Source organism: Mastigoproctus giganteus, chromosome 9 (genome assembly GCF_048544385.1).
Source record: "Mastigoproctus giganteus isolate SK-2022 chromosome 9, ASM4854438v1, whole genome shotgun sequence".
In the NCBI taxonomy this organism is placed as follows: Eukaryota; Metazoa; Arthropoda; class Arachnida; order Uropygi; family Thelyphonidae; genus Mastigoproctus; species Mastigoproctus giganteus.
Window position 1 is genome coordinate 224,159,229 of NC_143583.1, and position 13,220 is coordinate 224,172,448.

A 13,220-nucleotide genomic window follows, 5' to 3' on the forward strand; every position below is an offset into this window, starting at 1 on the left:
AAATGATTGTTGCCATCGTGCAAGTATGATTGCGACAGTACAAATTACAATAATTCGCTTGTGGAGGAATCTGATGATGACACCACTTCCATTACGCTTTTCGCATGACGATTTTTCGTTACAAAATTTTTGAAATAACGCCGCCAGTAAAAGTTTTTAACGTAAAAACCTGTTACATAATATTAGCGTAATCCCCTCACACATCGTAACATTTTACCTGTGCCCATACTTCCTCCTATGTGCCTTACGATGAAGCATTAAAAACACTCCTCCATTTAATCAATCAAATTCCATACGGTTCATAATTTGATAGAGTAACGCATAATTAGAGCACGAGTGCTCACTTGAGTCGCGAATGTGCTGTTGACGATTCTAGTACTAAAGTGGCAACTGAGTGCACTCGAAGATATCTTTACGCGTGAAGAAGTGTTGTGCAATAGCCCATTGACTGTTGCACAACTTCTATTAGTTGCCCCAGGGATGCGCATCCGATATGCTCATTTGCCGGTAGGTGAAGAAAACCTTTGTTGCCTCTTAGCTGTCCTCCTTGAGGGAATACAAGGTGAACGGAATGCAGCGTCGGCCAAGGCCAGTGTAACTGGTGGTACCGGGGGATACGTTCGCCGCATCGACACAGGTGCAACAAGTTTCGAAAAAAACCGGTTGCTTCTATATCGTACGTACGCACACACGTGTGTAACAATCCGTCGTGGAAACTTTCGTGTGGATGCATCGAAAACAAGGTAAGTGAACATTAAGTACACTGGTGCGATACAAATACGCTACTTTCGAATAATTTCAACTTATGTGACTTCGGTTTACTTTTGGCCACAGTTCTGCCAAGACGCATATCGGCCACCACCACCACGACACCAACTGAGACTCAACTTCGCAATTTTCTTTCTTCTCCACCCACTCCGTTCAGGTTAAGATCATTAAATATGGTGCGTACTTTATAATCCTTACTATATTATTATTGGGATAGCAAAGAACTTCGTACTATTATTGCTGCGAATGTTCTGCGTTTTGCAACGCCTTCAATCAGTTAGCGCATCATCAACAAGCGTTCTAATAACACCCATTTCTCTGCTAATCACTTAACTTGAACTATGAAAACAGTTCAATTTGTAACTTGTACCTTAGTTGTTGCTGTTCGTAAAACCAGTTATCACACGCGTGATTAGAAATTAAATTAAACTGCACATTGGAGATTGTTTCACTGGGAAATCTTACGATTTTTGCGTCAATTAATAATTAAAATATATTTCAATTAAAACTGAATTATATTAAATCTCACGCAACATATTGCTGCATTGATATTCTTTAGGATTTCTTTCTTTTCTTTTTTCTTTTTTTTTTTTTTTTTTTGATTCAAGGAAGGCACTCGCTAATAATTTCAATAAAAGCACCAATTTCATGTTATTCGCTTCCAAGGAGGGAAGCCACGAGAGAGAGGGGGGCACGTTTTAGAAACAGAGTTTACGTGTGTGAAGCGTGAATCCGATTCAGGTTTCACTTTCCTTTAAAATTAAAACCAGAGTAGGGAATTACCCTAAGCGTCGTTGGAAAAACAATGTACAGTATTGGTTTGTTTTAGGACAGGAATACGGTTAAACTAGTCTGCACCCACAGAGAGAGAGAGAGAGAGAGAGAGACTTTATAAGGAGTTATACTCATTGCTCGAGATTTCCTCTGTAAAACTGTAATTCTGTATGCTTTTTTTTTTTTTTTTTTTTGATATTTATAAAAGGCAATATTTAAGTCTCTAAGTACGTAAGAAAGTTATATCTGACGGTTTACATTTTTTAAAACTATTACTGTATACCTCTTAAACATTAAAGAAAAAAAATCTGAAGTTTTAAGGTCGATTTATACGCCAAATATAAAATAATACGCTCGAATCACTTTCTGAGCGTTAGAAAGACTCGAATTATTATTTAAATTTATATCTAAATTGCATTACATGCAGATTTTTAGGCGAATGTATCCCGTTTCTCTAATAGCTAACTCGTTTCCAAATCGAGGGGCGTTTCAGAGAAACCAATTAACAGATTACAAGGAATGGCTCGACTACATAATCACCCCCCCCCCTCCCCTGCCACAATATACACACTGCTTGGATAAGAGCGACGCCGCGTAGTCAGCTGTGCGTCCAGAATTCGTTTCGCGAATCGTTACACATGGGTTTACGTAGAAACGTGTCACCGCTTTCTTTACAGTATACTGCGCACTGTAATAAAATGTCACAATAAACATTTAAAAAAGAAAGAAGAGGAGTAGGTCGAAAAGTTCTTAAATGTCGATTAACGTCAACGCTAAAAAAAGTGAATTACACCACGAATATATGCTAAAAAGGAATTTTCCATTTAAAATTTGAGGTTGACCTATACCCCGACATATGCGGTAATATATATGCCGAGAAACTCCAGTTCAGGAATAATTCGAGAAACAGCCATTTCATTTATGGTGGCGCTGCAAAATTAACTAGTTAATTATCGATTACCGAGTCATGATGAACCGAAGACGCAAATGAAGAGCAAGATAAACACTGACAAGGATAAAATTGGGTATACTAAGTTATGCAAAGACATTAGAAAGAGATTCAGAGAGGACATAAGAAGATTTAATCCAGTAGAACAAAAAGTACAATAATCGTTAAGGGAAAACAAAGGATACATAGCTCGAAGACATGATGACAGATAGACCAAGAAAATAACAGAATGATACCCAAGAGGAGTTGGAAGAAAACGACGGAGATGGACAAATGAAATTCACTTAAATCAGCAGCCATGAGCAGTAATACAGAAAGACAAATGATACTGAAACTGAAGTATAGCAATGGTGTACTTATAAACAACAAAGAAGGCATAATTCAAATAGCAGAAGACTACTATAGAGAATTATACAAGGGGCAGGGTAATGATGCCAGCAGTGGGGAAGGTGGATTGCAAAGTAGCAACACATACGACATACCCGATATTCTTCCTGATGAGGTAGAACATGCGTTGAAGAAAATGAAGAACCAGAAAGCCCCGGGCTTTCTGGTTCTTCATTTTTTAAAATTGGGAGGAAGAGACATAACACAAAAACTGGCAAGGTTCTTCATAAAATGCATTGGAAAGGTGTGACGCCTAAGCAGTGAAATAATGCAATCATAGTTTTTTTATTTGTTTATTTTATTAAATCCGTTTATTAAAAATAGCAAGTGTTTGCTTTCACCCCTTATACACAGCCGACCGGCTAGAAAGATGTACAAAATGCAAGAATTGCAATTATTTACAATATAAGAAGGGTGTACAAAAAGCAAGAATTACAATTATTTACAGTATTTACAATATAAGAAGGGTGTACAAAAATGCACGAATACAATTATTTACAATATTTACACAAGTGCGAATATTTACAATATTGTTTACAAAATTCAATTATTGACAAGATTATAGTTGGAGTAAGCAGTGCGCTTCTGAGATTCTCTTCACTCTCTACTGCTTACTTTCGGAGTATTTCACAGGGTGGTCTATTGCCAATCAATTGAAAAGGTTCACTGCCTTGTTTGGGAAGAAATTCTTCAGACAGCACAGGTTGCACTGTATAGAATGCAACGGTTATGTTTTGTTATTTGGATTTTAGGAGCATTAGCAACTAAGGCCATATTGCTCCGGGATATGACCTTTCCGCATCCTCCGTATTTGGTGGTGACGGGCTCGAACCCCGGTCTAATCAAGAAGCGTGTGCTACGCACTGCTGCTCCTTCCCACCTGGCTCCGGAGGCGCCTAGATGAATGCAACGTAGCCAGGTGCATTCTACGGAGGCGCCTAGAAGAATGCAACGGTAGGTAGGGGCTGTCATTACTGCGTCCAGCACGTGGAGTAGAGATAAGTGCTCGAAGACTGGGGGCGTTAATCACACCGGTAAGCATCTGAGAAAGAAGAAGAATATTCCTGAATACAATGTGAACTCTAAAGGGAGTGATATTTAAATTGGTACATAAAACAGCCCTGGAAATGGTGAATGCGTTGCCAATGACCCTATTCATCCATCGCATTACCCAGTACTCGACTGCGAAGAATCTATTTACGTACGACGTCGGGGCAGAAGACCAGATTGGTGATGCATATAATGCGATAGGTTGAAGGCACCGCTGGACGTATCTTCCGACTACATCGACGAGGAGTAACCCCGTCAGCTCTTTTACTGCATCAGAAAGGAGATAAATCAGAAATTGGAAATTATAGACCAATTAGCATGTTATCCCACATCTACAAGTTGTTCACAAAGGTCATTACTAACAGATTAGAAAGAATACTTGATGAGAATCAACCGAAAGAGCAAGCTGGCTTTAGGACAGGATTCTCAACTATGGATCACCTTCATGTAATATGGAGAAAGCAAATGAATATAAAACACCATTATGCTTGGCATTTGTGGATTATGAAAAAGCATTTGACTCCATACTGCCTAAGACAATGTTTCGGGCACCGGAAAGACAAGGCATTGATACCCCATATATTATGATTTTGAAGAAAATATATGAGAGTGCTACCTCCTTTATTAGACTAGACAAAGACAGTAGGAAATTTAAAATTGAGAAAGGAGTTCGACAAGGAGACACAATATCTCCGAAGCTGTTTACTGCTGCCCTTGAGGAAGCTTTCAGAATATCAGACTGGTCACAGAAAGGAGTTAATATGAATGGAGAGTTCCTAAACCATTTACGATTTGCAGATGACATTGTGGTCAAAAGCCACGATCCCAAAGAATTAGAGGAAAATCTTAATCAGTTATGCACAGTTAGTAAGGATTTTGGACTAAAGATGAATATGGCTAAAACAAAAGTAATGATGAACAAGTATGCCACGGAAAGGGAAATAATGATTGAAGGAGCAGTAATTGAAAAGGTGGAGTCACATACTTATCTAGGATAAGTCATTAGCTGTAATAATGATAAATGGCTGTAAGTCAAGAGAAGAATAAATTTTGGATGGATAGCATTCAGGAAATATAATCACATACTGAGGAGCCATGTCCCAATTTGTGTGAAAGTTTAAATAATGAACCAGTGTATACTCCCCACCATGACTTATGGAAGTTAAACTTGGGCACTCACCAAAAGAATGGAAGAGAAGCTGAGAACTACACAGCGAAGAATGGAAAGAATTATTATTACGAATCAGACTGTCAGATAAGAAGAGAAACACATGGATTAGGCAGCAAACTGAAGTAGAGGACATTCTTATCAACACTAAAGAACTAAAATGGTCTTGGGCAGGATACATAGCTCGAAGACATGGTGACAGATGGACTAAGAAAATAACAGAATGGTACCCAAGAGGAACTAGAAGAAAACCTGGAAGACAACGACGGAGATGGACAGATGAAATTCACGAGTTCGTGGGTAGTAAATGGATCGCCATTGCACAAAATAGAAGGAACCTGGAAAGTTGTGGAGAGGCCTTCATAGTGCAGTGGATTGAAAATGACTGATGATGAGTCATTAAAGTGACGATTTGTGCGTAAACTGGATAAGCTACTGCCCACGAATCCCTCCCCCAACCGTAAATCGCGATGCCCAAAGCACTACAAATGTACATTAAATAAATTAAAAAAAAATTAATAATAAATAATACGTCATATAGGCTAATGCTTGGTCACCAACAAAGCCTAACTGCAGGCAAAACGGAAATGGAGGAGAACCTTACAAGAAAGAAAACATAAAGGCTCAAGTTGAGAGGGAATAAGCAGTGCTTCATATGATTCATTCGGTTGTTGTAGGTTTTAGGCGTATCAGCAATGCGTGTGCATTGTGGTCAATTTGCCCTTTGCAGGAAGAAATACCCGTTTCCTGGAGGGAAAAAACTCCGAGCCGAGCTAACCGCGCCTGAGACAGACTAACTCAGTCACGTTGTGAAAAAGACCCATAGAAATTTCCCTCCTTATTGATGGTATTCACCTTTTTTCGTTTTTTTTTTTTTTTTTTTTTTAACTGGTGTGGGGAGGACGGCGATTATACTAACTGTGCTACCCACTAGGGTAGTTTTAGATATGTGAATGCAACGACAAAACAGAATCAGACGGGACCTTTGCGTAATGGCTACGGATAACTCAGATAAATCAGGTGACGTGCAGATGAATTATAGTGGTAATTTGCATCGATATTTACAAAAGAAAGGGCTTTCGTGATAAGAAGAAATTGAAAGTGGAAAGCATGAAATTAGCGATACTGAAATTTCGGAAGATTATTTATTAGAAAACTGTCGAGCCTAAATTCAAATAACGGTCCAGCAGTTGATAGCATATATCACTAATTTTGTGAGAGGCAGTAAGTGATTACAGCAACAAGTTAATTATGAGGTCATCACTAGAATCACGAGTTATTCCCTTGGATTGGAGAAGCACCAATCACCAAAAGTACTTCTCCAACCCATGGGAGTACCAATGTATCACCAATACGTAAAGGTGTCTCTAAGAGTGAAGTGGGTATCTACCGACTAGTCAGTCTAACTTTTAACTAACCTGGTTAGCTATTTTGATAGTCTCTCACGAACTGGATATAGGAAAAAATTTCGACATTATTTAAAGTTCAGTAAATCATTTCAGTCAGTCTCGCATTAGAGGATATTGTGTAAGCTGAAAGATGTTGGAATCAGGGAAGTTTGTTTGGTTGGATGGTAACAGGGCCGGGCATAATATAACATATAATTAATATAATATTGGATATGATTAATATAATTTATTAGCATTAGCATTAGTAGAGGCACATGACGCAAGAAAGCAAGCTTATATAGCATCAGCCAAAAAAAAAAAAAAAAAAAAAAAAAACATTCCCATTTCACTAATCCACTCGTTCCAAATGTGAACGTATGTTTTTGTAAAGGGCGGCTCCTAGAACGTCGGTTCAGTTCCACCTCGCATCTCTGTGAAGAACAGTACCACTACCAATATGCCAGTTATTTGTGGTTATGGGGGTTTGATGGCGCATAAGCTACTTTGACTATAACGCTCCTATGAGCCAGTTACGTGCGTGACGGAGGTTTGTGTGTATTCTGTTGTTATGTTCTGACCTCTTGGCTACCCAGAAGCATCAATCACCCGGACAGATGATTCTGGGTACTCGTCCACACCACGGGAAGATGGGCCGGTTTTCTCCGGGGGCCCACTCCAGAAGAATAAATAAAAATAAAATAAAAATAAAAAATTCCCGTGGTGTATTTATAATAAAAAAATAAATAAATAAAATAAAAGTTTTGGGAAAAAAGAAGAAAAGAGGGAAAAAAATAGGAAGAGGAAGAAGGAACAATAATAAAATAAAATAAAAATATGAAGAGAAAAAAAAGGGAAGAGGTAGAAGGGAAAAAAAGAAGGAAGAGAAAGAAAGAAAAAAAAATAATATAAAAATATGAAGAGAAAAAAAAAGAAGAGAGGAAAAAAAAAGATGAAGATGGGAAAAAAATTATCTATATAATAATAGATAAATAAAAGACAGAAGAAGAGGGAAAAACGTTCTTGTAGTGCATTTATATATATATATATATATATATATATATATATATAAAAGAAAGAGAGGTTTAGTTGGAGTTAGTTTGTTGGTTTGCAATCAGTGATTTCCGACGTCTGCGGCGAAGGCTTGGAAGGAAGCGAGGTTAGTTGAGGTGCTGATAAGTTAGCATTAGCATTAGCATTAGCATTAGTAGAGGCATTTGATGCAAGAAAGCAAGCTTATGCAGCATCAGCCAAAAAAAAAAAAAAAAAAGTAACATAAATAAATAAAAATAACCACTTCCACTTCACCCCTCTGTTCGTTCGAAATACCTGTCCAGCTGAGCCTTAAACTTATTTAGGCTATCAACTTCCACGACAAGGGATGGAAGTCTGTTCCACCCACCAACCACCCGCTGGCTAAAGGCAAATTTCCGCACATCTATCCTACATCTGTCTTTCCTCAATTTGAATTTATGCCCTCTCAGGTGATTTTTCTGAGCTAGAGGAAGAATCCCATCAGCATTGAGCATGCTCAAACCATTCAAGGCTTTGTACACCTCTATCAGATCACCCCGCTGGTGCCTAGTTTCCAGACACTGTAATTTGCAAAACTTAAGCCTTTCTTCGTAAGAGAACCCCTTTGTCCCATTCACCAATCTAGTTGCCCTTCTCTGTACTCGTTCCAGCAGCTCTACATCCTTCCTGAAATGAGGCCTCCAGGCCTGTATACAGTACTCTAGGTGTGGCCTGACCATTGCCTTATACAAGGGAATAATCACCTCCTTATCCCTGCTAGAAAAATTCCTATATATCATTGACAATACACCATGAGCTACTCTTGCAGCCCGTCTGCACTGCTCAGAAAACTTCATATCTGCCTGCACCACCACCCCCAGGTCCCTTTCATTCTCTACCACTGTCAGTGTAGTACCACAGAGTTGATACGTTGCTCTGGGGTTGCTGTTTCCCATATGTAGTACTTTACATTTGTCAATGTTAAACTTCATTTGCCACCTCTCAGCCCATCTGCTCAACCTTTCCAAATCCTGTTGCAGCAGCATTGTGTCAGTAGTGTCCTTGACAACCCTGCCAACCTTCGTATCGTCTGCAAACTTGGACATTAAGCCTGATATACCATCATCAATATCATTTATAAATACAGAAAACAATAAAGGCCCCAATACTGAACCCTGAGGGACTCCACTAATAACATTAGTCCACGATGAGCAGTGTCCATTGATTACCACTCTCTGTCTTCTCCCCCTCAACCACCCCTTTATCCATAGCAGCAACTTGCCTCCAATGCCACACTGCTCCAATTTGTGCAGCAGTCTTCCATGTGCAACAGTATCAAAAGCCTTTCTAAGATCCAAGTATATAATATCAAAGTTATTCCCTGCATCCAGTTCTTTTGTGACTGCATCATAGTATCCAATCAAATTGGTCAGGCAAGACTTCCCCTTAACAAAACCATGCTGTGTCCTAGCTATAACTGAAGTCTTGTCTAGATGATCCTGCAGTGCTTCTTTCACCAGTGCCTCCATTAATTTTCCGGGAACAGAAGTTAAACTCACAGGTCTATAATTACTTGTGTCAGCCTTTGATCCCCCTTTGTGAATTGGGGTCACATTTGCACATCTCCAGTCAATGGGTACCTCCCCTGAGTCCAAGGAAGCTCTCATAATTATGGCTAAGGGTTTGCTTACCTCCTTTGCTGCCTCCTTTAATATAACTGGATAGATCCCATCCACCCCAGGTGCCTTTCTTGTGTTTATCTTCAACAATTTCTCCTCCACTTTGCTCTCAGTTATTACAAGATTCTCTAGCTTACTGCTAGAGTTGAATACACCTCTGGCATTCCCCTCGCTGAATAACTCCTCATGTGTGAATGTCGATGCAAAATATTCATTTAGTTTGTTAGCTACCCGAGCAGGGTCATCAACAGTTGACCCATCGATCTCAAGTGGACCAATCTGATTCATCCCCTTCCTTCTAGAGTTTACATAAGTAAAGAACTCTTTGCTGTTTTTCTTCGCATCCCTTGCCAAGGATCTCTCATAATCTGCCTTCGCCTGCCTAACCTCCTTTGTAACTTGGTTACAGATCAACTTGTATCTATCATAAATGTATCTATCAAGTTGATGGACTTGGTCTGGGAAGAAATCAGGGTTCTTGCTCTGAACACATTCAAATATTAAGTGGTGCCAATTTTCGCTCTGTCCACAGTAGCATAAGTTAGTATTTATAAGTCCAAATTGATGAAGTTTTCATTAAGTGATTCATGTCCGGTTATAAGGAACAAGGATTCAAGACTGAGGGAGAACCAGATCCTATTCTTTTTGGGCATCACAAAGGTCACATCTTGTAGAAAATTTCTAGTCACCATCCCCACAGCTGAGGGGTCCCATTTTGTCTAGTTCTGCCTTACATTTATTTAAGCTATCAACTTCCACAACAACAGATGGAAGTTTGTTCCAGCAATCAACTACCCACAGGCTAAACGCAAACTTCCGCACATCTGTTCTACAACTTTCTTTCTCAGTATGAATCTATCTCCCCTCAGGTTTTTAATCTAAGCAAGAGAATTATTATTATATTATTATATTATATTAATTGTATCCAATATTTTAAACTCTTGTTGGCTATTTCATTCACTTCTCTCCTCTCCTGACATAACCTATTGGTACGCACAATTATGAGAGTTTTTTTGTATTTTTTGGTGCAAAATTACATTAGGTTAACATGCACCAAAACCAATGATCTCTCTATTTAATATTTCGACTCGCACACACTTCGCTTTATTTCTATCCTGTGATCAAGACTCATTGCCGAAAAGCCGCGTCCGCTTCAGGAAGATCGTGTTTGTTTTCTTTTGATTTCTTTAAAATTATTTTAAATTGATTTCATAATTTAACTTTCGATTCTGGGTGCGTCGAATCGCTGGTGTTTGTCTGGGTGTGAGAGTTCATTTGATGTAATTTTACATTCTGGACAGTGTCGTACTGAGGTGTTCTACGGATCATATTGAGGTAAATTTTTCTTATTCTTCTACATTTCGAAATACAGCGTACAACTTATTGAGCATCGTAGCTCTCTTTTATATCAATCCTATCCAAGATTGTGTTAACTTAAAAGTGAGGTTCTGGGACCACTGTTATTTTACATTTTCTTAAAGGACACAAACGAAGAGATAAAGAGCGTGGTGTCCAAATTTGCAGATGACTTCAAGATCGTTAGCGCATTTAATGATTGGCGACAAGCAGTGCTTCTTCTTCGGGAAGAATTAAATAGACTTCAGGGATGATCAAATTCCTGCAAAAGGAAAGTTCTTACTCTTGGAGAATAGAACCTTAAACTACCTTGCAACTTTGTGGGGTTGAACTAAAAACAGCAGAAGAAAGAGATTTGGGAATTACAATACTCTCGGACATGAAGTTCTCCGAGCAATACAAACAGGCGGTAAGGTAGATTCATGGTGTCTTATTAAAGATTATTAAAAAATCTGAACCGTAGTTGCTAGAAAGAATCGCTACATAACACCTAACAGCATGATGCTACACTACCAGCTAAGTCAGAGTTAAGAATTTTCTGGTTGTTTGGTTAACTTGAAGTTGATATTTAGGTCAGCATAACGTATAAGCTCTTCAGATGGTAAAAGGTTTCCTAGGAGTCCTATTTTACCATCTGAAGGTCCAGTATTATATGCGCAGGAAGGTATTAATGCTACTAGGAACCGATGACCATATCTGAAAAACAAAACAAATTGGAGTAATACGTACACAATATGCTGCATCCTTACATTGGAATTACTGATACCGGTGAGCTCCTGTATATTCAAAATGAAGAGCGAAGTTTAGCCCTTCTTCCCATTAAAGCTCCCAGTCATCATGTGAGCGAACTATTTGTACCATTCACAAAAACTGCAATTTTATTCTTCTTTTTGACAATGAAGACCATTTGAGCAATTTTTATTTAATATTCAATATCCAGTAGGGTATTGTGTAGTGGAGGCCTGCGTAGCGGAGTGGTCAGGAGCGAAGTGCAGTAGCACACGCTCAAAGAGCGTGTGCTACTGCACTAACGCTACTGCGCTAACGATCTTGAAGTCAACTGCAAATTTGGACACCACGCTCTTTATCTCTTCGTTTGTGTCCTTTAAGAAAATTTAAAATAACAGTGGTCCCAGAACCTCACTTTTAAGTTAACACAATCTTGGATAGGATTGATATAAAAGAGAGCTACGATGCTCAATAAGTTCTACTGCACTTCGGGGTTCAAGCCCCTGACTGATAAACATGGTCGATCTGTCAACCCACACTGGACCAGCGTGGTAGATTATGGTCCATATCCCCCAACGTGAATCGTTGAGGAAGCTTCCATCCTCCAGTGGATTGATAATGGTTGCAGTTTACTTTTTTTTTTATCCAGTAGAGTTACCTTTTGCCGAATTAGAGCCACTACACATGACGGTATGGATTCCTCTAGATATCTGAGGCACCCTAGCACAAGGTTTGATCATTCCACCAGGGTGTTTGGCAGCTGCTGTATTGCAGTCGGTAGAGAACTGCAAAGCCCAACTACCCTTTCCAATGTATCCCAGATTCTCCATTGGATTCAGATCTGCAGAATTAGGCGGCCAGGGTAGAAGTTGAAAATCTTGGGAATGTTCCTCGTACCATTCAGAAACAATTTTTCAGTGGATAGTTTAGTTGTCGTCTTGAAAAAAAAAAATCCATCTTAATCTGGGTAAAAGTGAAGCGTTGCAATGTTGGTCCAATACGACAGAAAAGTATTCAATGGGAATAACACACATCTCTGTTAGTATGAGCGGACCGAGCCCGTGCCAAAGGTAAGTCTCGGGACTCAAGACTTACCATTGTTGCAAAATGTGTCAATCGAGACTCCTAAAACCAAATGATAATTTTCCACTTGAGTGGTGCCACCAATCTTGGCAAAAAAAAAAAAAAAAAAAAAAAAAAACTATTATTTTTAGGCCACCAGAATAATTAAATTCACCTGCCACGCTGTGTGTCTTATGTCTATTAATTGCGTGTGTTCTATGGTCGATTTGTCTGTTTTGCTGGACGAAAAACTCCAGTTTATGGGGAAAAACCTTGCTATCTACGCCTGAGACCGACTAACTCAGCCACGGAATGAAAACAGCCCATTAAAGTCCCTCGCGTCATCAACGGGGTTCGAAGACCGCCAACCTTGGCACAACGCCAATCGAATTTTTCGATTTTTTACAGGAAAAAAAGTGGCTTTCGCACATGACTACCAAATACCAGATTCTTGAACTTCCCTGCATATTTCAGTGATTTGCTATGCACTTGACCTTCTATTCTGACACGAAGTTCGCTTTAAAAAAATGTTCTTGTTTATACTCCGGCACAACCACCAGGTCAGTGGAGTTTACAATAAATCAATCAATACAAATATTAATCGTATTTAGTAGTCACGGGCTTGAACCTCGAGCCACTCAAAGAGCGTGTGCTACTGCACTCGCGCCCTTGACCACTCGGCTACGTCAGGCCTAGATTCGTACTGTGTCGTTCTTACAACCTACTTTCTGCCACATTTCTACCTTTTAGTGCTGCATTCTTCTGTTATGTTCCAGTCACTTATACTTGTGAGATGGTTGCTTTGAACACAACAGTGATTGCCTTTATCTTCTAATTATGGCTCCTGCTAAATGTGCTCCAAAAATAACAACTTTCAGAAAGTTGGAAAGGTCATTTTT

General features: G+C 39.2%; 1 protein-coding gene across 1 annotated transcript in view; it reads left to right on the forward strand.

Moving 5' to 3' along the window:
* The first annotated feature begins 557 nt into the window (after positions 1-557).
* Positions 558-13,220, forward strand: part of LOC150081136 (DGAT1/2-independent enzyme synthesizing storage lipids-like) — a 199,629-nt gene continuing 186,966 nt past the window's right edge. The window contains exon 1 of the mRNA XM_090380602.1: positions 558-743. The gene's annotated coding sequence lies outside the window, so the exon portion shown is untranslated. The remainder of the gene's footprint in view (positions 744-13,220) is intronic.